The sequence below is a fragment of the Artibeus jamaicensis genome, unplaced genomic scaffold (genome assembly GCF_021234435.1).
Source record: "Artibeus jamaicensis isolate MK-2021 breed Jamaican fruit bat unplaced genomic scaffold, CSHL_Jam_final contig_332, whole genome shotgun sequence".
NCBI classification, from domain to species: domain Eukaryota; kingdom Metazoa; phylum Chordata; class Mammalia; order Chiroptera; family Phyllostomidae; genus Artibeus; species Artibeus jamaicensis.
In genome coordinates, this window is record NW_026521788.1 from 15,348,253 (window position 1) to 15,367,290 (window position 19,038).

The following is a 19,038-nucleotide window of genomic DNA, read 5'->3' on the forward strand; positions in this document are numbered from 1 at the left end:
GTCTTATCTCTGCCTGTTTGTGTGCTACAAGGGCAGAGTTAACTATACTCCACAAAGCTGAACATATTTGTGCTCTGGCTCTTTGCAGAAAAGTCTGCTGACCCCTGCTACAGACCAAACAACCAGGCAGTGTATTTCATCATATCTAAAACAGCTTTGTAGCCCACATCATTTTTGTTTGTACCTCGAAGAAATGAAAGGCATTATAATTATAAGATGCCATCGATTGAGAGACCACCGATTCTGGAGACATTGAAATGTGAAAAGAATCGTGTGTCTTACAATCAAAATTCAGTGCTTTTCAAAGATGTTTTAGAGACATATAAAAATGTAAATGTGGATTGTCTTAAAGACTATTTTCCCTTGCCTGTAAGTCAGCCAGTCTGCCGACTACCCATGAAACCTGTAATAACAGGTTTCATGGGTGTGATGGGACCCAGTGAATTAGAAAAACTCTGCCTTTTTGGCATCTGTCTTCCCAAAGACTGTTCCTATTAATGAGTGGGAAAATATTTTGGCATTGTTCTCTGAGACTGTTTTCAACTCCTATTAGTATAAATATTTAGGGTGTTTCGGTACAGTGGCTTGTGTGGCAATGAAATCGCTCGTTCTTTTATCTCAGGGCTGGAATATTTAAACACGGTGCTTGTTCTTCAAATGTGTTATGAGGTTACGTATGAAAGGCTTTGTAGTAGTTTGACATGGGAAGCTTCTCAGATGCTGCTTACAGTCAGATTTTTCCCAGTCTGAAAAATATGCTAATTACATACAAGCCTCTGAGCAATGAAAGTAAACTCAATATTACAATTTTAAAGTCCTTCAAAACAAACAAAAAAGACAGTATTTTAGGGGGAGGTAGTGACTGACGCATGGGCACTATGTGCCTCGTTTGTGGGTGCCAATTGACTGTTGCATGTACACGCGTTTGCATATTCACATAAACCACACAGGGAGCACCCACCCATGTTTGAGAATATAAGTCATGGCATTATGTTTCATTTTTTTCCCTCAGAAATAGAAATTTAGGGATTGTAAGTCAGGTCCCTTATTATTTGGCTAATTCAGCTGCAGAGTAAGTTATTAATGACCCCCAGATGTTGTTTATAGTGATTGGGTATTTTCAGTTGAGAAATCATATTTTCTTTTTTGTGTGTGTACAAGTGATATTTCTTAATATGCTGTAGAGCATCTGAATGAAAGTTTGATGGCAGAACAGTTTGCATGTCCCATGTAATTGTTTCTGAGTGAGCTCTTCATTCTTCACATTTTTAGCTCTAATTGCTTTTTTTCCCATATGTCTAAAAATAAATATTTGCAAGTTTTGCATTCTGCTACTCATTGTAATACATAAAATATTTGTACACTGAGCAAAACTCACTGATAATGTTCGCAATGAGCTATTTAGAGAAAGTAAGGTTTGTGTGGTAAGAAGAGATAAAATATGTTTTTATTAATATAAATGCCAAAGAAAGCCTTTTATCCTATTTTGAAAGAATATTTTTAAAGGAGTGGCCAGATTACTTGACCTCTGGGACTATTTAAATAAATTCAGTTGGAAAAAAAGAGATCCAGAGTCAGAAATAGTCTGTGTTGCTATATAATGGATATTTTAAATGATCTTTGGAAGGTGGCAATTAATTTTTGATTATCAAGGGCAGAGGCCCCCTATGTAGACTATCCAAGTCCCTGACTTCCTGGGCAGGCCTCCTCTGCCGTTCATCTGAGTTTATTCCAGCTCATTAGCACCTCCACCCGAAGGCTGGCAGAGAAAAGGAGAGGGAGAAAAAATGAAATGGCTCCTGCTCCTCTTAATGGCCTTTGGAAAGAATGGATCATGAATGAAATAGAAACCAGTGGGAAAAATAAGCTATCGGATTTACTGAGTTTTCTGTTATCCTTGCTGTTCTTCGTCAACACAAATAATCAATAGTTGGCTTAAAGACTTTCAAACGAACTCTACATTGGAAGGCTTTATTGCTACAATAGCAATACCATTATTTTCTTTACATTTCCAAAGACTGAGTGAATTCCAGAGGGGTAAATATTGTCTGGTCTCCATGTTGGCATGTTCTCGAGCTATTTTTTTTCGGGGGTGGGGCAGGAGACGGTTATAAAAAAAAAAACCTTCCTCCAATCAGTTTTTATGCATAGAATCTCCCTCTCCCGCCCCCACATTTCAGGTAACAATCCCTGGTATGTGTTCAGGTATAAACATCTGCTTGGCCACCCACCACCAGCCATATCTTTTGATCATGTCTTATGATCCTGACCTGGCAATACTTTGCATTAGTGAAAGTTGGCAGGTTTGGTCTTCCTCATTGTGTTTGCTTCCAATGTGTTGTTATATTTACAATTCACCCAGAACAATCTGTGACAAACGTTCGCTTTTATCAGAGCAGCTGCCGTATTTATACCACATCTCAAGGTTCTATTAGACGTGACCATAAAGTGATCCTTTGGCATTTGCATTACTCAGCCATCTTCCTGATATGTCCTCTTTTCAGGCATCCTGACTACATGCATCTCAAATTTCAGCCCCTCTTCTGGGCCACCATGCAGCCCAGAGCTTTTGAGCTTTGTCTTGGAAGCTCCTTCCATCAATCAGAACACCAAATTTACATTGCTAGGTTCCCTGGAGGTGTTAGAGCTCTGAATTCAGCAATTATTGTGAATAAGAACCTCGCAGTGAGGGTGAGTGCCAACATTCCAAGTGCAAACACAATGGAAAAGAGAAGTGGTTTATGTTAGAATATGGTCACATTCTTCTGATTAAACCCACTCAAAAAAGACAACATTGTAATATTTTCCAATGACTGTTTATCATGAATTACGTCAGCCTTCGTTTAAATTGCTATTATTTCTCCTTAATGCTTCTTGGTGCCTGCATAATTTACGGCTCTGGCAGCCTCGGGACTATGAAATAACCTTTCACAACCAACACACAATAGTAAAGAACATGGCGTTTTTGTTGTTAATTATTATAGGACTCCTTTAACTTTTACAAAGTGACATAAAATATTGTTGAGGTATTTATGGTGCCAGCTACTTTTACATGGATCTATTTTGCTTCTGGCTAGTTCTTAACTAAAGCAATCATTTGCGGTTATTAGGCCGCCGGAGATATTATGTCAGAACTGGTTTAAGAGTATTATTATGTATCACATGTCATACACTACATGTCAGCACTTGAGGCTGTCTTTCAATAAAAACAGAAGTAATTTTAGTTTCTGCTCTTTTAGGGATCGGCGATTTGTAAGCTAACCTGAGTTCACTCGAAGGTGCCCCAACTGCTGGGGAGGGAGCCTGTCCCAGCCTTCCCTCGTACCCTGTTAGTCTCTTTCCTGTGGATTTAAGACCTTTCCAAAACAAACTTTGGCAAAGCTTTAATTCAGAGGGAAGATTTGCTTCTAGGGAGCAACAGAATTAGCAAGGACTGGTTAATTGCCCGTGGCTGAGCTGGGTTGGATTTCCCCATTTTGTGGTTTGTCTTACAGATTTTCTAAGCACCGGGTCCTCTCCTTATGGCTCTCTGAAGGGAGGAGGTCCCAGCCAAGAGAGGACCCTGCCCCCACGCGGTCAGAGTCTAGCCTAATGTTCCGGGGCGAAGTATTGGGTGAAGTTTGCTAGAAACAGAGAGGAACACGTTCGAATTTCCACAAAACCGCACTTCCAAGCAAACTTCGAATTAATATGTCACTCCCCTGGGTTCCAAATACTATGCATATTTTCCAGTCCTTGCTTATTTAAAGCAAGAAAGGAAGGGCGTGCCAGAAAGTTTTACAAAGAATGAAAACACATTAATGACTCATGTGAACAATTACTGATTTTCTTAACATATAATTTCTTAATTACTGTCAACCAAAATAATTCACATGATAATATTTCCCCTCCCCTCCCCCACCTGTGTTTAGGAGCCATAAAATAGGGATCAAAGAGCCTGTTTGATCCGTAGCAGGAAAGTTTAACTCCTTAATTCTTAGTGGATTGATGGGCCCCTGACATTGGATATTCTTCAGAATAATCACCTCCAACACAATGGGCAAAATGAGCTTTCCAGTAAAACAAACAGCTTTGAAAAGAGCTCAGGGGCATTTTCTTTAGCTTGAATTCAAGGAGGAAATTGTGACTTTTATGAAACTTGCATAAATTTACATGTATCCTGTCAGAGTTTTAAAATTAGACAACATGCCTGAATGCCCTGGAAATGAGTCTGCCATCCAGATTTAGAGTGCTTTTAGCTTTTTTAATTAAAGACATTTCACAAGCCAACCCCAGAGAAGAAGAGAATTAAGCATTACATAAGAATGTAGCAAAGTTTTAAGACTTAATGAGTGAATATTACCAATTTATAAAGGCGATAAAAGGTGTGAAAGGAGCAGTTATTGGGAGTTTTCTGCATTTTTTTTTTAATGTGAAAAATGGAAGAAGTGAAAAGGCCAGGCTGCCATTTGCTGTAGCCCTCGTTCTGGAACCAGTTCAAAGCTCCCAGCACCGACGGTGGGGCTGTGAGGCTTGTTAATGAGCGCTCGTGGCAGTGCGCTGGGATCAGGGCTTGTCACATGAATAAATATACGTGTATATATAACTCGGAAGATAGAAGGCAAGAGTCGCTGCCGCCATGTGGTCGTGAGAAACCCAAAACAATTAAAACTATCCCAAAGACCGCACTTAGCAGACCTCAGCGCCGAGTCCTACAAGGGCTCGTTTTGAATTCTTTAATAACCGCTGATAGAGAAATACGAGTGTAGTTATTGAAAAGTGTTTTTAGCTACACATGTTATACCATTTAAAAAACTTAGACTAAATACTGTCAGCCTGTGTTTGCTTTCCCAGCGTGTTATTCGTTTATTGAGAAATTCCGAATGTAAAACATCTGGGAATAACGTGGCATGTGCAAAGTCATCTTCAAAATGTGTATATTTCAGAACTTCTTTTGTGTATTTATTTAGAAATATGGGAAAACTCTGTAAACATGTTCTGGAATATATGTAGCATTTGAATATGAAAGGGAAAGTTGGCATAACTAAAAACCCAAATTTCATTTTCTATAAATATTACTCTTGTTAGAGGAACGGGTTTCTGAAATTAGAAGATTCAGATTATGGTGAGTGGTATTTATAGCGAAGGATCTCTCTCTTTGCCCTGGACCGAATGTGTGAATGAGCAGCGTCCATCTAGCCCTTTCTGGAGTGTGATGTGTTTGTGTCTAAATAAGGGGGTTGATTTATTGCAGCATTTCAAAGCCGAACCAACCCGACGGTGCGGACACAATAGAGCGCCACCAGAAGGGCCGTAGCACCGCGGTGTTCACAGCTCCCTGGTTCTGTTCGACAATTAGTGCTCGTAGCCGGGCCTTTGAGAAACCGGTGCCATCCGCACAATCACAATAATTGGCAGATGATGCGACCTCCAGAGGAGTCAGAGAAGGGAAGTTATTCATGATTTGTCATTTTCTTGTTTGGGGAAAAGTAGAAATAAGACCCGGTATCACATGGCTCTTCTCCATTCTTATAAATTTCACATTTTAGAACCATTTTAGTAGCGCTCAAGCCCCAGGGTAACTCCCCTGCCCCAGGTTCTCCAATCCTCTTCTTTTCCTGAAATAGAATTCCTTCTTTGTGATCTGAGCAGAGCTTATAAAATTAACTTTGCTGGCGTAGTCCAGTGGGCTGGACTAGATGAAGTCAAAGATCCTCCAAAACACCTCTTCCTTGAGGTTCTAAAACGCGTTTTTAGAGTGCGTTTTAGAGGTCCTCTAGACAGCAAGTGGGTCTCCAGTTAAAGGACATTCTTGCTTTACTTTGACCCACTAGGGCACGAGGTCCTTTGAGAACCTCATGGCTTTCCTTGTGCCTCACAGACACTGTGATTGATTCCTTATTTGTGACTTTGGCTCTGGACGTGATAGGATTTGAGGGCCATTATCAAAGAAATATTAAAATCAATGTGTTTTCCATGAGCAAATATCCTCCGGTCTTGTAAAGAACTAAAATGACAGAAAGGGGGTAGGAGCATACTTTCTGGCAAGGAAATTGACTTAAAGTTTAAAACAAGCCCCTCAGTGTCAACAATCCACAGAGCTCTCCTATAACTGTAGGACAAGGTTAAATTTGTCCACTGGCCAGGGCGGCAAAACCCATTGAGCCTGTGTCACTCACTTCCCATCTATTTTCTTAAGAGTTTAGATGAGGTCTCTAGATCAAGGAAATACTGAAAGCAAGCCAAGGAGACATGCCTTTGAGTTTATCTCTGTCTCCTTCCTAGACTTTCAATACACTGGGCAGGTCTCCCACCCCTTCCCCAGCATCTGGTAGGTGTGGCAGAACCACGTGGTGGTGGATGATTCAGAGACTGTTTTGAGGATTTTAGCCCACTGCTGTTGGCCAGCTCACGCCCACTGATATGAATAACTCTTATCTGCTTGTTAAAGTAGCACTGCTCTTTGGATGTGCTTTGTTAGCAGATAGTTGAATGTTTGAAAGTAACTGAATGCTCATTAGAATATTCATTAGTTCAGACTGCTCATGGGTTTGCACATTAAACTTATGTGCGGGATCTCTTCCCCACAGTTACTCTTTTGACTATCATTCATCATTTATAAATGGCCAGCCCTGGAAGAAGTATTGCTGTCTTCAGAGTTCCATATACACATGAGTCCTTTCCTGTCTACTCACACCAACTCGACCAAGCGTCATATTTATACATATGGGGGCAGGTCATTGCCAAATTTTGAGGCATATTCTTATACTAGAAGAATGAAATACTGGTGAACTGAAGGGATTGCTCAGTTTCAGGTGGATTTTGACGGGGAAGAGGCTAAATATTTAGAGTAGACCATCAAATGGGAAACAACAGACCGTGGTTCACAACAGGAAAACAAGTGTGTGTGGAGGTGGAGGCCGGGACAACAAAGAGTGAGATGCCTGCAACTCCGGAGAGAAAGACAATGTGATCTGACACTGATCGAGTGAAGGGAAGCCTTATTTATCAAATCAATAGAAACAATACTATTGGACAAAGTTAAGGGGAGTATTTCTGATCTCCCATTCAAGCCACAAATATTTATTGAGTGGCAGCTGCTCTGTTTTGAACTGTGCCCTAGGCAAATTGGAGAACACAGCCTATTTGGAGAGCAAGTAAATATACTTGAACCGATGAATAAAACAAGTTGTACATAGAAGAATAAAGAGCTGGTCTGTTGTGAAGACTACATGGAATTGAGAAAAGATAATAATTACGGCCAGGGTGGTCAGGGCAGCTTCCTGGAAGATGAACTTGGAGGAGGATGAAAGAGATTTATGTATGTCCACACTGTTTGGCACACTTGTGTTGACAACTTTGAACCTGATGAGACTTTTTGTCACACTACCAAGGGAAGACAGTCAAAGTGCCTGGTCTTTATAGCCTACTGGGATTGGCGGAGTTGTGGGTGAAATAATCTGTTGGACACAAAGACACTAATCCGTGGAGATAAAACCTTTGCTTGGAGACTATGGAGGCTCTAAGGGTAATTTTTCACACCAGTGCCCCACCTGCCTTCCAAACTGTAAAAGTGATTCTCCTTGTTCGTCCAAGTGAAGTGTCCTTTGAGTGAATAGAGGAAAATAATATGAGCCCATTACCACAGATGCAGAAACAGCGTTATTGGGTCTCTTGGGATAAAAATGTGTAAGTGGTACTAGTGAAAGAGAGGAGTAAACCAGTACATGGTTCCGCCACTGCTGCTCTTCTTGTGTTCTAGTGATGGGATGCTGAGCTGGACGCTTCTTTTGGCATGTAGAAATGAGACCATCCCTTTGCCATTGCCGTCGTCTACTCACCTTTGGGTAATAGACAATAAGTATTTACGAAGTTCAGCCGCAGGTTTTTGTAATGCTTGTCCATTCTGTTGTTGCTTGTTGACTCTGTTGTTTCTTGTTCATTCTGGTGTTGTTTGTTAAGTTAGTTAACTTTACTGAATTTTCTCATTTTGTATACAAAAATAATAATACTCATTTCTCATGGTTGTCATAGGAATTAGCCGAGATAATGCACGGGAAATGTTTGCATTCTCGTATAATGGTCTTAAAATAATAGCAAAGTAATTATGGTCAAGGTCAGACAGAGATGGAGCTTATGGTGTACCCTCTTCACCATTCTATGGTGTACCCTGCTTTAATCCATTTGTGTCTTGGCTGAAGATGAGAGACTTCTTAATATCTTCAGCAACATCCACACAAAGATAGCACAGAAAGACTGAAGTGCCTTCCCCTCCATCAGCAGCTCCTTGTTCAAGCCTCAGTTTCCTTAGCTTTAAAATAAGCATGATAATGCCTTCAGCACAGTGCTTTACTCATCCATCCATCTGTTCTTCTTCCAGTTAAGGGCATCATTCATCAGTTCGACAAACACATGTAGGGCAGATATTGCATTAGACCCTCAGTTGACCTTAGCGAATTAAACAGACATAAGCCCCTCGCCCTCCTGAAGTCTAGACTTTAGGTGTATGAAGAGTCAGGAAGTAAATACAGGTATTTTTATACATAGTCACACATATGTACACATACACACACAATTGTAAGCCATAGTATATAGCTTAGTAACTGTAGCTTTTTGAGCTACAAGCCCAAAAAGATTGCTGCCTGGATTAAATGAAATAATATATATGAAAGTGCATCAAAAGCTATAAACCTTCAGAGACTGTAAATACTGACTGATACAACACCTGCTGTCTTGGTGGCAGCCAGTGGCCACTGCACATGCTCAGTGCCTGAGGCTTCATGGTGTCACTGCCGATTTTTTTTTTTCTTATTTCAGAAAGGGGAATGGAAGGGAACCTTTCTGTTGGGTTTATAATAGCAATTACAAGCTGATAAGGGCAAACCATTCATCAAATGATCATACCTCCGGACTTTATCTCTTTGGGTCAAATGTTTCCTGATTGATATTGACTACCATATCTTAAGCAGCTTAAAGTAGATAAGAAGCTAGAAAAGAAATTCCTTTGAAGGAGATTTGATGAAATTATGTTTTCTGATTTTTTTTTCTTTAAGGAGAGAGATTAACTTGTCATTATTCTTCGCAAAGAATACAAAAGCTCCCAAACCACTGAATTGAGGAAAATCCAGAAAAGTTTTCATGGGTAGATATTGCCTGAGTTCCCACTGGATGCAAATTATCACCTGTACTGATATTCTTTTGTTGTTGTTGTTCTGAAATTATTTGGAAAGAACTTTCAAAATATTGAGAAAGACCCTGTACCAAAGATACTTAGGAATGGACAATTATTCCAAGAAGAGATAGCCCCTTGATTAGTATATATAAATATTCTACTGGAAACAGTGCTATAAGTAAAAGTCTTGTAGGTTAAGTATAATTCATTGTCATAGAGCATTATTTGTAGAATCAATGTTTTAAAGGTGGGGAGAGTAGGATTCTGACCATGGGCCTGATATCCAGCTTTTAATTGAAATGACCATAAACATTGCAATTAATCAACTATGTACTCAATTATAAAGTATATAATTACATTCTGAACAGTAAAAAGCTTCCTAAAGTGTGTATAAATCACTTAAACAGGGCAATACAGTAACTGATCACATAAAGTTATATTTAATGAGATGTGTCATCCATCACAATGTTTTCCACACAGCTCTTATCTTACATCTTTGTGATTCATCTTTGCCTTATTTTTTTTCTTTGCTGCAGCAAATCTTACAGTTAAGAAACCTCTTTATCTTGGCCATAGAATGTAGTGACATTATTTTGAGCACATTTACATGGCATCTTTGAAGAGAGTTTAGAGGGTGTAAGATTTTGGGTCATTTCTAATCGTGTTTTGGAAAGGTAATCTTGATTCATCTGTCTGCCTTCACTTGTTATACATTTCCCTGTAACAAGGTTGGGCATTTGCATTTAAGTTGTGGTCTTCAGAATGGACCCACAGTTGGCATCTGGTACCTTGAAAATCAGCTAGACAACCCACGTTTGCCTGGGTGCTTTCTGCCGTGGCTGCTACATATTACAACAGACGTGTAATTAGGGAAAACACGCTGAACACAGACCACTCCCGGTCAAGTCACTGTGCGTTGAGAAGTATAGGAGTAATTTGTGATTCTATCGTGGCACCTATATTTATGTAAGTCCTTCAAGGTTTTTGTATATAACTAATCAGGTCGTTCTAAGCAGGCCGACCCAGAGACAGTGGAATTGAAGCAAAGGAAAAGCATATTCATACCTTTAACTTTGGCAAATTGGAAAATTTTCTATAACATTTCAATAAATATATTCCAAAATGGTTTGCAGATAAGTGGATACTCTAAAGGTGTTTGTACCCAGTCTTCCAAATTCTGACATATGCTCCAGAATGGATAATAAAGAAATAGCCGAGTATCCACTAAGGCGCTGGCTTTCTAAGAGGATGGTGATGCCGCCCATTTACCTCCTCCTCACTCCTTTCGTGGGTCCAGATCCCAAGTGACTTCTCCAGAAGGGAAGTCAGACATGTGTTGAGTAGTTATATCCAATTCTTGTTGTAAGAAACAGAGCCATACAGAGCAACCAGCCAGAACAAGACTGACCCAGGAGAAGCCTAGACGACCTAAGCCCCCTCCTCCATCACCCTGGGAGCCCAGGTGCTCTTTTGTTTCCACTGTCCCACGTTATGTGGTAGCAGATACCTGCGGTGCGGACAGTCGGTCTGTTCATTTAGTCACGTGCTCAACAGAAAAGTGTTGGTAAGTATCCAGGTGATGGTAGTTGCCCTACATAAGGATACAGTGTTCATACAATAAGGACACAGCCCAGTGCTATCCACTGAGACCCTTACAGGCTACTGGGGGCATCTGGAATTAAACAGACACAACATCCCTGAAGCACTGTGACAAAGCTACGTGAATCCTTCTCAGAGTCAGTAGACAGAGAGGAAGATACTTAGCATTTCTTTATTCCAATGATTCCCTTGAATATTTTACTGGAACTAATGTAACTGAGGGGCTGGCAAGTTTTACAAGTGACTAATATATTAATCCTACTCTTCCCTTCTGCCTTATGAGATTGTCAGCTGCGTGAGGGCTTAAAAATGGAACTTGATGAGATTTGCTCTAAAGATGTTGACTAATACCAATTAAACCCCTGAACATCACATACAGGCTGATTATGTCTTTTTCACTCTCTATTTAAAGACCCAGAGATGCACCTAGTTAATAACCTGCTCCATGTCCTTAATAAAGAGCAGGCTAATTAAAAATTGTGTGCTAGCCGAAAATGAATAAATGAAGAATCACAGGCATCGTCAGCCAGCAGAAGGAGCTGAACAGGGGCTGGCGGGGAACGAGAGAAGTAATTGTGAGCCTTCTAACACCGAGAATGACACATACAAAAATGTACAGTTGTGTCATAGTGACAGAGTACTGGAGTACTAAGGCTCTTGGTGGGGGCAGGCAGCCGGGTGAGTTCCCCACCCGAGACCCTGCCCTGTGTCTGTAATAACAGAGCGAGAGACCAGGGAACCTGAGCCTGTTTTTCCTCTCTTCCTCGCCTCATCTCTCCCGGTCCTGCCTACCCATCAGCCCCAACCCTGCCACCCGCCACCTCAAGTCCTGTACCAACCCTGGATCCCTCTGTGTCTCCTGAAGGCCTACAGCAAAGAAGGCTGTTCATCTGGTTGATACATTTGTCTGTGTCACAGTGTCTAGTGGGAGGCTTCTGGTCCCTCCCTTGCACTCTGTTTAGCCTGGCAATGTATCACTTTTTCGTTTCTTGACCTTGCTTTTCTGTCCTTTGAATCTAAACATTGGCCTATGTCCTTCCTGGAAAAGAAACCATGCCACTGTGGTCTCACCCCTCACACTGATCAACTTCTGTCCTGCAGATCTCAGCCGCAACATGTTCTTAGACAGGTCTTCCCTACAGTTTCCATGTTCCACTTCAACACCTTGTGATGTTCCCAGAGCTTCTGCTCTTGCTGGTTGATAACACCTACCCACCCATGGTACCGTATCTCTCAGTTTTCCATAGCACAACATTGGATTTATGAGGCTAAGACCAACAGATGTCTTGGAAACCACTGTGCCTCAAGTATTCAGCCTCCATATCCTAAGAAACCAGTACACGTTGAAGCAGTATTTCAGTTCTGACTCCCCACAAAGTCGATGCCACTTTCCTAGAAAGCAAGAATCCTATCTCATGTTTCTAGTGGACCCTCATAAGATAATCAGTGTCCAAGAAATATTCATGCAAAAGAACTCTAAATTATGGTATTATATTTCCCTTAGCTCAGAGTGAGAAGTGGTTCCTTTAATGCTGTGTGGGGCCAGGGAGGGAAATGAACGAGCTTGGGCTTGTTTCTGCCTTAGTTGGAAGAAGTCTCATAAGCACAAAAAACGCTAGTTTATAGTGTTGAGTGAGCAATCATGTGTTACATGAGGGCCAGTGGTCACTGCACTGTGCTTCCCAGTGTGTCTCCCCCTTGGCTCTCTCTGACTCGGGGGAACAAAGTCTGTTCTGCAGGCGGTCTTGGAGCAGCCTCGCCAAGGGGCCACTCTGCCGAGTTGGTTAGCACAGCGCCTGGAGGGTGAACTCTGGAGATGCATGAGTCTGGGCTGCAGTCTCCACTCAGTCTTACTCACCACCTTGGTGCTCCTGGGCATCTGCTTAACCCCTCTAAGTGTCCGATAATGGTACTAACCACCTGAAGGGGATATTATAGGAGGATTAAGTGAAGTGCCACAAGTAAAGCCCTCACCACAGTGCCTAGAATGAAAGACTTGTTAGAGATTTACGATGTGTGCCACAACCCACCTCACTCAGAGGAGATCTGCTGGCCTCCATTGGCTCTCCAGAGCTGTCTGTGGGACGGTCTGGGGTGGCAGTAGGTGCTCAGAGAGGCCTGAGATGTCTCCGTGCAGAGTATTCCAGAACCACGGTGTTCTCGCCTCCCTTTTTATTCTCTTCCTCCCTTCCCATCGCCCTAAGACTTGCACGTCACACAGACTGCCCTCAGTTCTGGGTACATCAGGTATTTCTGGGGCTTTACAAAAGTCAACTGGAAAGTTTAGAGTCATGTATATGGATCTTAATATAGCTTTGTCTCTGGTAACAACTTCTGTGTTTTCTATTATCCTCAACATTTTTCCAAATTGATTTCATAGAGAAGACATAATCTTTGACTGGAATTAATCAAAGTGAGAATATATGCCCAAGAAACAGTGCAAAGTCAAATGTAGGATCCACAACCCAGAAATAATAATGTCAATAATAATAATAATATGCCCTTTGCCCCGTGCCAGGCACTGTTCCGAGCCCTGGATCATTTTCTCCATTTCACAGATGATGAAACCAGTTACCCATAGACACCGTGTAGTTTGCAGGGTATGTAATTAGATCACTTTGCCCTTGGGACTCTGTCCTGACTGAAAATTATTTGTCTCCACTTAATATTCAACAAAACAGGGAGATGACCTTTCCATAAGTTGTATCCTTGTTTAATTTAGACATTTGACTCAATTTATAGAAGTTTGTGCCTTTCTAGCTTGATCATGACATTGGAATGTCAAAAAAATGCAAAGGAAACACTGTAAAGTGAAATCTACGTTTACTGGTAAGAAGCACACAGCATTTGGCATCAGCAGAAGGCTTAGTCTTTGATGTGGAAAATAGAAGAGTTCTTACTGTTTCCATTTGGGTCAGAGAAAGAGATGATTACTCTAAGATAAGTTTAGTGGCTTCTAAAGTTAGATGCAATAATTGACGAGCCACGAGTTGTCCTGCCTTGAGGGGATGCAAGTATGAAATACACATGTTGGGAAAAACGTGGTCAGTGAGGAAACACACAACAGGAAAAGCAGAAAATATTTAGTAAGACAAGTCCTGGTTATCCTGTGAGTGAGACTTTGTTATAAGATGAGGCTACTTATGCATCTGAGTGGGGGGGGGCGAAGAGGGATGATAGAAGAGGCGGAGATGTGCAGATGAGTAATTTTTGGTGAATCATCTGGCCCTCTGACTTAAAGAAGCCAGCAGGCTACAGTGCCCCTATTCTGGACAGCTGCCTGAGGATGAAATGTTTTCATTTTAGGTATGGCAATGTCCTCAGTTTTAAATATATTTTCCCCTGTTTTTGAAAATGTTCACACAATGCTTCTTGCATGTATCCAACAATAGTTGCCTAGCAACCACCAAGAAGCATTTTTGGAGCACAAAGGGGTCTAAAAATGAATGAAGAGCAAATACAGTTTGAGTTGCAGCTGAGATGACCAGGTTTCTGATGCCAGTTCAAAGCAGATCCTCCCGGAATCAGGCCATGCATCTTTCAGAGTAATGACATCTAGTCTGAAGTGTCCTGCTCATTCTGGACATGTGCCAGGAGGGAGCGTGTAGATTTAAGAGGGTCTTCTATTGTTGCTCGATCCACTTTTCCTCATTGAGGCAGGACTTCCTCCTACCTCATCCCAAATGGATGTATAGGAATGGAGTTTTAGAAAACTCCTAAGAAAAAGGATTGTAAAACCTCTGGTAACCTGCTTCAGAATCTTCCAGCCTTTAGATGAAGACCACAAGGTAGAGACCATGGGTTGGTCAGGGAATGAGGCTCCTCTCCAGATTACTGATTTATACCATTGGTTGGGTCCCACAGTTGTACCTAATTTGGAATGAAGAGATTCTAAGGGAGCTTCCAGATCAGAGGTCACAAACTCTGCTGCCCAAAGGTACCAGCAGGGATGTTAAAGGGAGAAGGGCAGTTGGGTCCAATGAGAAATCAGGAAACAGTAGGTTCCCACGCTCTGTCTGAAGGAGCAACTGCTTTTCTGCTCCAGGCTTTGTTGAGTTTCAGGCATAGGAGCCCAGCGTTATCAGATCTCTCAACTCTTCAAGAAAAGTCAGACATACTGATATATAAGTGAAAATTATGATTTTTCAATTGGTGAAAATAATAAAAAAAATTGTTCGAGCTAAATTAACTGTGCCATTAGACAAATTCGGTCCATGAACTTATCTAATGAACCTCTACTGTTATTGTTGAGGGAACTGAGTAAGACCTGGCGAGTGAGGATACTTATTCAAACTCAATGAAAAGGTGAACTCCCCGAAGTCAGGAACTGTGCCGGGCTCCTCTGTTTTATCCCTAGCTAGACTAGCACAGGATCAGGCAGATGAGGGCAACTCAACAAATATTTATTGAATCAACAAATATTAGATGTGAAAAACAAAACTAGGACCTTAAATAACTTTGCTTCAATTACCCTTTTTTTTCTCCTAAGTGACCTTCCTATTTTCTGCATAGATAGAATTTGCTATTCTCCTTTGCCATGTAGTAGCTTGTTTAAAATGAAATTTGATTAATACGAATGCTTGAGTGAAAACCCGGAGAAAAGCCTTGGGCCCCATCAGGGGTTCAACTTGCCCATAGATGTGTCTATCCTGGGACGACTACAAACAATAGGCTCCTTTTCCTTCTTGGCTGACCGTATTAAATTCCATTCAATTTACTGCCAATGTAGAGCTCCTACGACGTGCAGAGGCTTCTGTTTGGTGATTAAAGGTATCAGGGATTCAGATGAGCCAGAGGGCTTCAGAAAAGCTAACAATTAATTTTAGAGAATGAAGATACTTGGCATAATGGCATGGTCTCTTTTTATTTTTTTGGAAGGGGGTGGTGAGTCCTATTTAGGTAACACTTTACAGTGTGGTATTTTTCTTTGCTTTTTGTTTTGAGATTTAAAGTCGCCCAAAACATGGGATCAGTTACCACAAAGACAGGTTCTCCTCATTTAACCACCTCGTTATTGCTTCTATGTTGGGAGGCTCTGCCAAGGCAGGCACCAGTCAGCGTCCAAGGAGCCGTACCAGATACTTGTGTCAGATGCTCCTCTGTCTTTCATTGCATTTATTCTTTCTTCCTGGGTTCTACAAGGTGCTTAACTCTCTGCTGAGAGTTCGCGTGTTTCCAGAATGTCAATAACTCTCCCACCAGAGAACTACTGGCCTCTTGAAATGCTTGAAGTAATGTACTTATTACCTCCATGTATCCGTATAATGGTAATAATAAGGGCATTCACCATTTATTAGTGTCTTCTGGATACTGAATAATGTGCTAGGCATGTTGTCTCTTTTCATGTCATTCATAGTCCATCTCCATCCTAATCTTCCAAGATGGAGATAGAATCCCCTTTTGATAAATGGGCAACTTCATCCCCAGAGAGAGAGGATGACTGGCCCAGGGTCACACGGTTACCTGGTTTGTGAAGTGAAGGAAGATCTTCCCGCTCTCAAAGCCTGTGCTTCCTTGTGAAACTTGGGAATCCAGCATCAGTTCTACCAACTCCACAAGCATTTGGGTGATAAAAGGAAAGATACTCTGCCTTTTTCAGAAGCAAGCTCTGGGGACATTTTAAATAAAGTGGATGATTCTGCGTGATACCATGTTTAATTTCAGAATGGTGTCCTTTCCTGGCGAAGATCATCAGATGTAATGTCATCTGCAACCTCTCTGCATGCGTGATTTCATAAAACCGGTGTGTCAGTTTATTATTACAAAATTAGTATAGCATAGCACAAACCTGGGACGCGAGCCAGATGAAATAGACAATGAGTAGTTATATAAGGTTTTGGAAGCACAGGCAGGAGAACACAAGCTCACTGTATTTTCTTCTCAATTGTCTGCTGTTTGTTAATGTTTCCTTTTCAACATGATTGCATCTCAGTTTAATAGCACTTGCCGTCTCAGGCTTTATGGTGCCAGGCCTGACATCGTTACATCCCCTCGGTGCTAAAAATATTGCATGTATATATTCAACCGCAGCCCAACATGGTTAGCTAATGGTTACTCAGGAGCTTTGTGCTTATATAATTAAGTGATGTATGTAATTTTGTGTTAACACATTTGCAATGTGTGTTTCCCTGGTGATTGCAATGCTTTATTCTGTGTAAAGTGTGACATTTTAATTCCCGCTGAACAATTTCCTACCTTGATTCGCCTTGTTTTTTTGTGGAAGGGGATTATTTTGCAATCAAGATAAAAGCATTATTTATGAAATTTCTAGACTATGCTATTACTGGGAACTTTTAACTGCAGATCAATCTCCTGTTTTATTGATCTTTGTTTAAAATCTTTATTAGAATTTAAATTTAATCTCTACATTATGGATTTACCCAGACTTTCGTCTGCAGACACTTTTTTTTTTTCCACCAGCTTTGCAGAGATGGAGTTTCTTAAAAAGTAATTCTCACTTGACAGCCTGCCACTTCCCTAGGGACCTGTATTTCTCTCAGGTATCGCTGATTTTTCCCTGTTTAGGGTTCTCCAGGAGAACAAGCTTCCCTGTGGGTTTGAGGTTCTTGGTAAGACGACTCCGACTCACAGGCAAGGCAGGTTTCTGTTAAGCATTTAGGTAGTTGACCATACCTGAGTGTCCAAATTGCATGGATGAAACTAAAATGTGGGTGTACGGTTTTCCCCCCTTATTCATGGCGATTGTGATCAAGGGAACCTCCACGGACAGCCCAGCCACCTTGCCTTCTTCAGAGGTATTCCTTTTCTCCTGTGGGATAAAGCACTCGGTGAAGCCTAATAAACATTTACTAGACTCCTAGGAAGTACCAGATACTGCTATTCATGTTATGATCCAGAGAGAGCTTTGCTTGGTGGCAGTGTCATAGCCAGTGAGGTTCAGCCAAGGCACAGTTATTGCTAATTGAAAACTTCTCCCAAAATATGATCAAGAGAGAGCCATTTATTCAGTCAGTGTTTACTGAGCACCTACTATGGCGATACTGCAGTGACCAGGAAAGACATCATCTTCTGGAGATGAGGGAGAATAAGGAAGCTCTTTAGGGGATATGGTATCTAATGCTAGTCTAGGAAAGTAGACTCTTAGAGGTAGGAGTGGGGCAGGAGGGACAAAGGTAAAAAATGGAAGGGTATTGATGCCTGACTGGTGTAGCTCAGTAGGTTGGGCGTGAGTCTACAAACCAAAGGGCGGCTGGTTCAATTCCTGGTCAGGACACATGCCTGGGTTGCAGGCCACGTCCCCAGTTGGGGGCACTGTGTGAGGCAACAAGGTGGTTGGACCTCTAAGGCATTGCTACCATTGGAAAGTAACGATGATGTTCCAAAGCAAGGCTGTGGTCCATTTCTCCTGGCCCCCAGAGGCCCCGAATTCCGGAGGCCTATCCTCATCCCCTTCATTTCTCAGCACAGCCCAACAAAAGCAAGCAGGTGGCAGGCACCAACGCCAAACGCTGGAGTATTGCCCTCATGGCTTCACTGGTGCTTTCCTCTCAGTCCCGCCCATTTGGGTCTGAGCAAACAGCTGGGAGTGTGGTGCACAGAAGCCCCGCCAGAAGGACCCACGGTCCGTGAGCTCCAAGTGAGCTCTCTCAGTTGTATGTTTTGGCATTGGAGCGCAGTGGGAATGTCCTTGTCAGCTCCCATTTGCCTTTATTAATTGCAGTTCCTTGGAAACTGTGTTTTAATACCGTGGTCTTGGGATGACAGAGCTCACCCTGCAGAGACCCACTAGGAGGTATTCAGGGCCCATTGAAAAGCCATCTGCTGACAAGGCGCTGCTGCTGATCCCACGTGGCCGGCACCAGTGTCTGTCACAGCTCTGCCGCTAATGGTGGGATCTGGGATAAATCCCACACTCCCTGGGCCGCCCTTCCTGACATGTAAAGTATGGGTTGGACTAGCTGGTATCTAAGGTTCTCCTTAAGCTCTTGAACTCCATCACTTTACAAATTACTGGGATGAAGACTCCAACCGTCATCACAACTGTGGATTCACCAACTCCTAGCAGTGATCTTTGATTCCAACTCCATTCGAAAAGCCCAGAACCACTTTCTACACTTCCCTGGCCCTATATATTTTAGGGGACCATCTACAGGAGCACTGAAATCTAGATTTTAATTTTTTAAGATACAAAGAGAATCATTATGCCTCTGAATGTTCCTAGAATATATGGTGGTATGGATCAAGCAATTCACTTTATTACCTGTGTAGCAAGAGGCCGTCACCTCACAGGTCTGTATTGTTTCCAGGCCCCGCCCTCCACCCTCTCT

At 41.9% G+C, this 19,038-nt stretch overlaps 1 protein-coding gene and 1 pseudogene across 2 annotated transcripts in view; both read left to right on the plus strand.

Annotated features, from left to right (window-relative positions):
* The window catches only part of ARID5B (AT-rich interaction domain 5B), a 177,667-nt gene that overhangs the window by 103,151 nt on the left and 55,478 nt on the right, over positions 1-19,038 (plus strand). The gene's annotated exons all lie outside the window — the stretch shown is intronic.
* LOC128627210 (uncharacterized) lies at positions 17,612-17,732 on the plus strand (annotated as a pseudogene).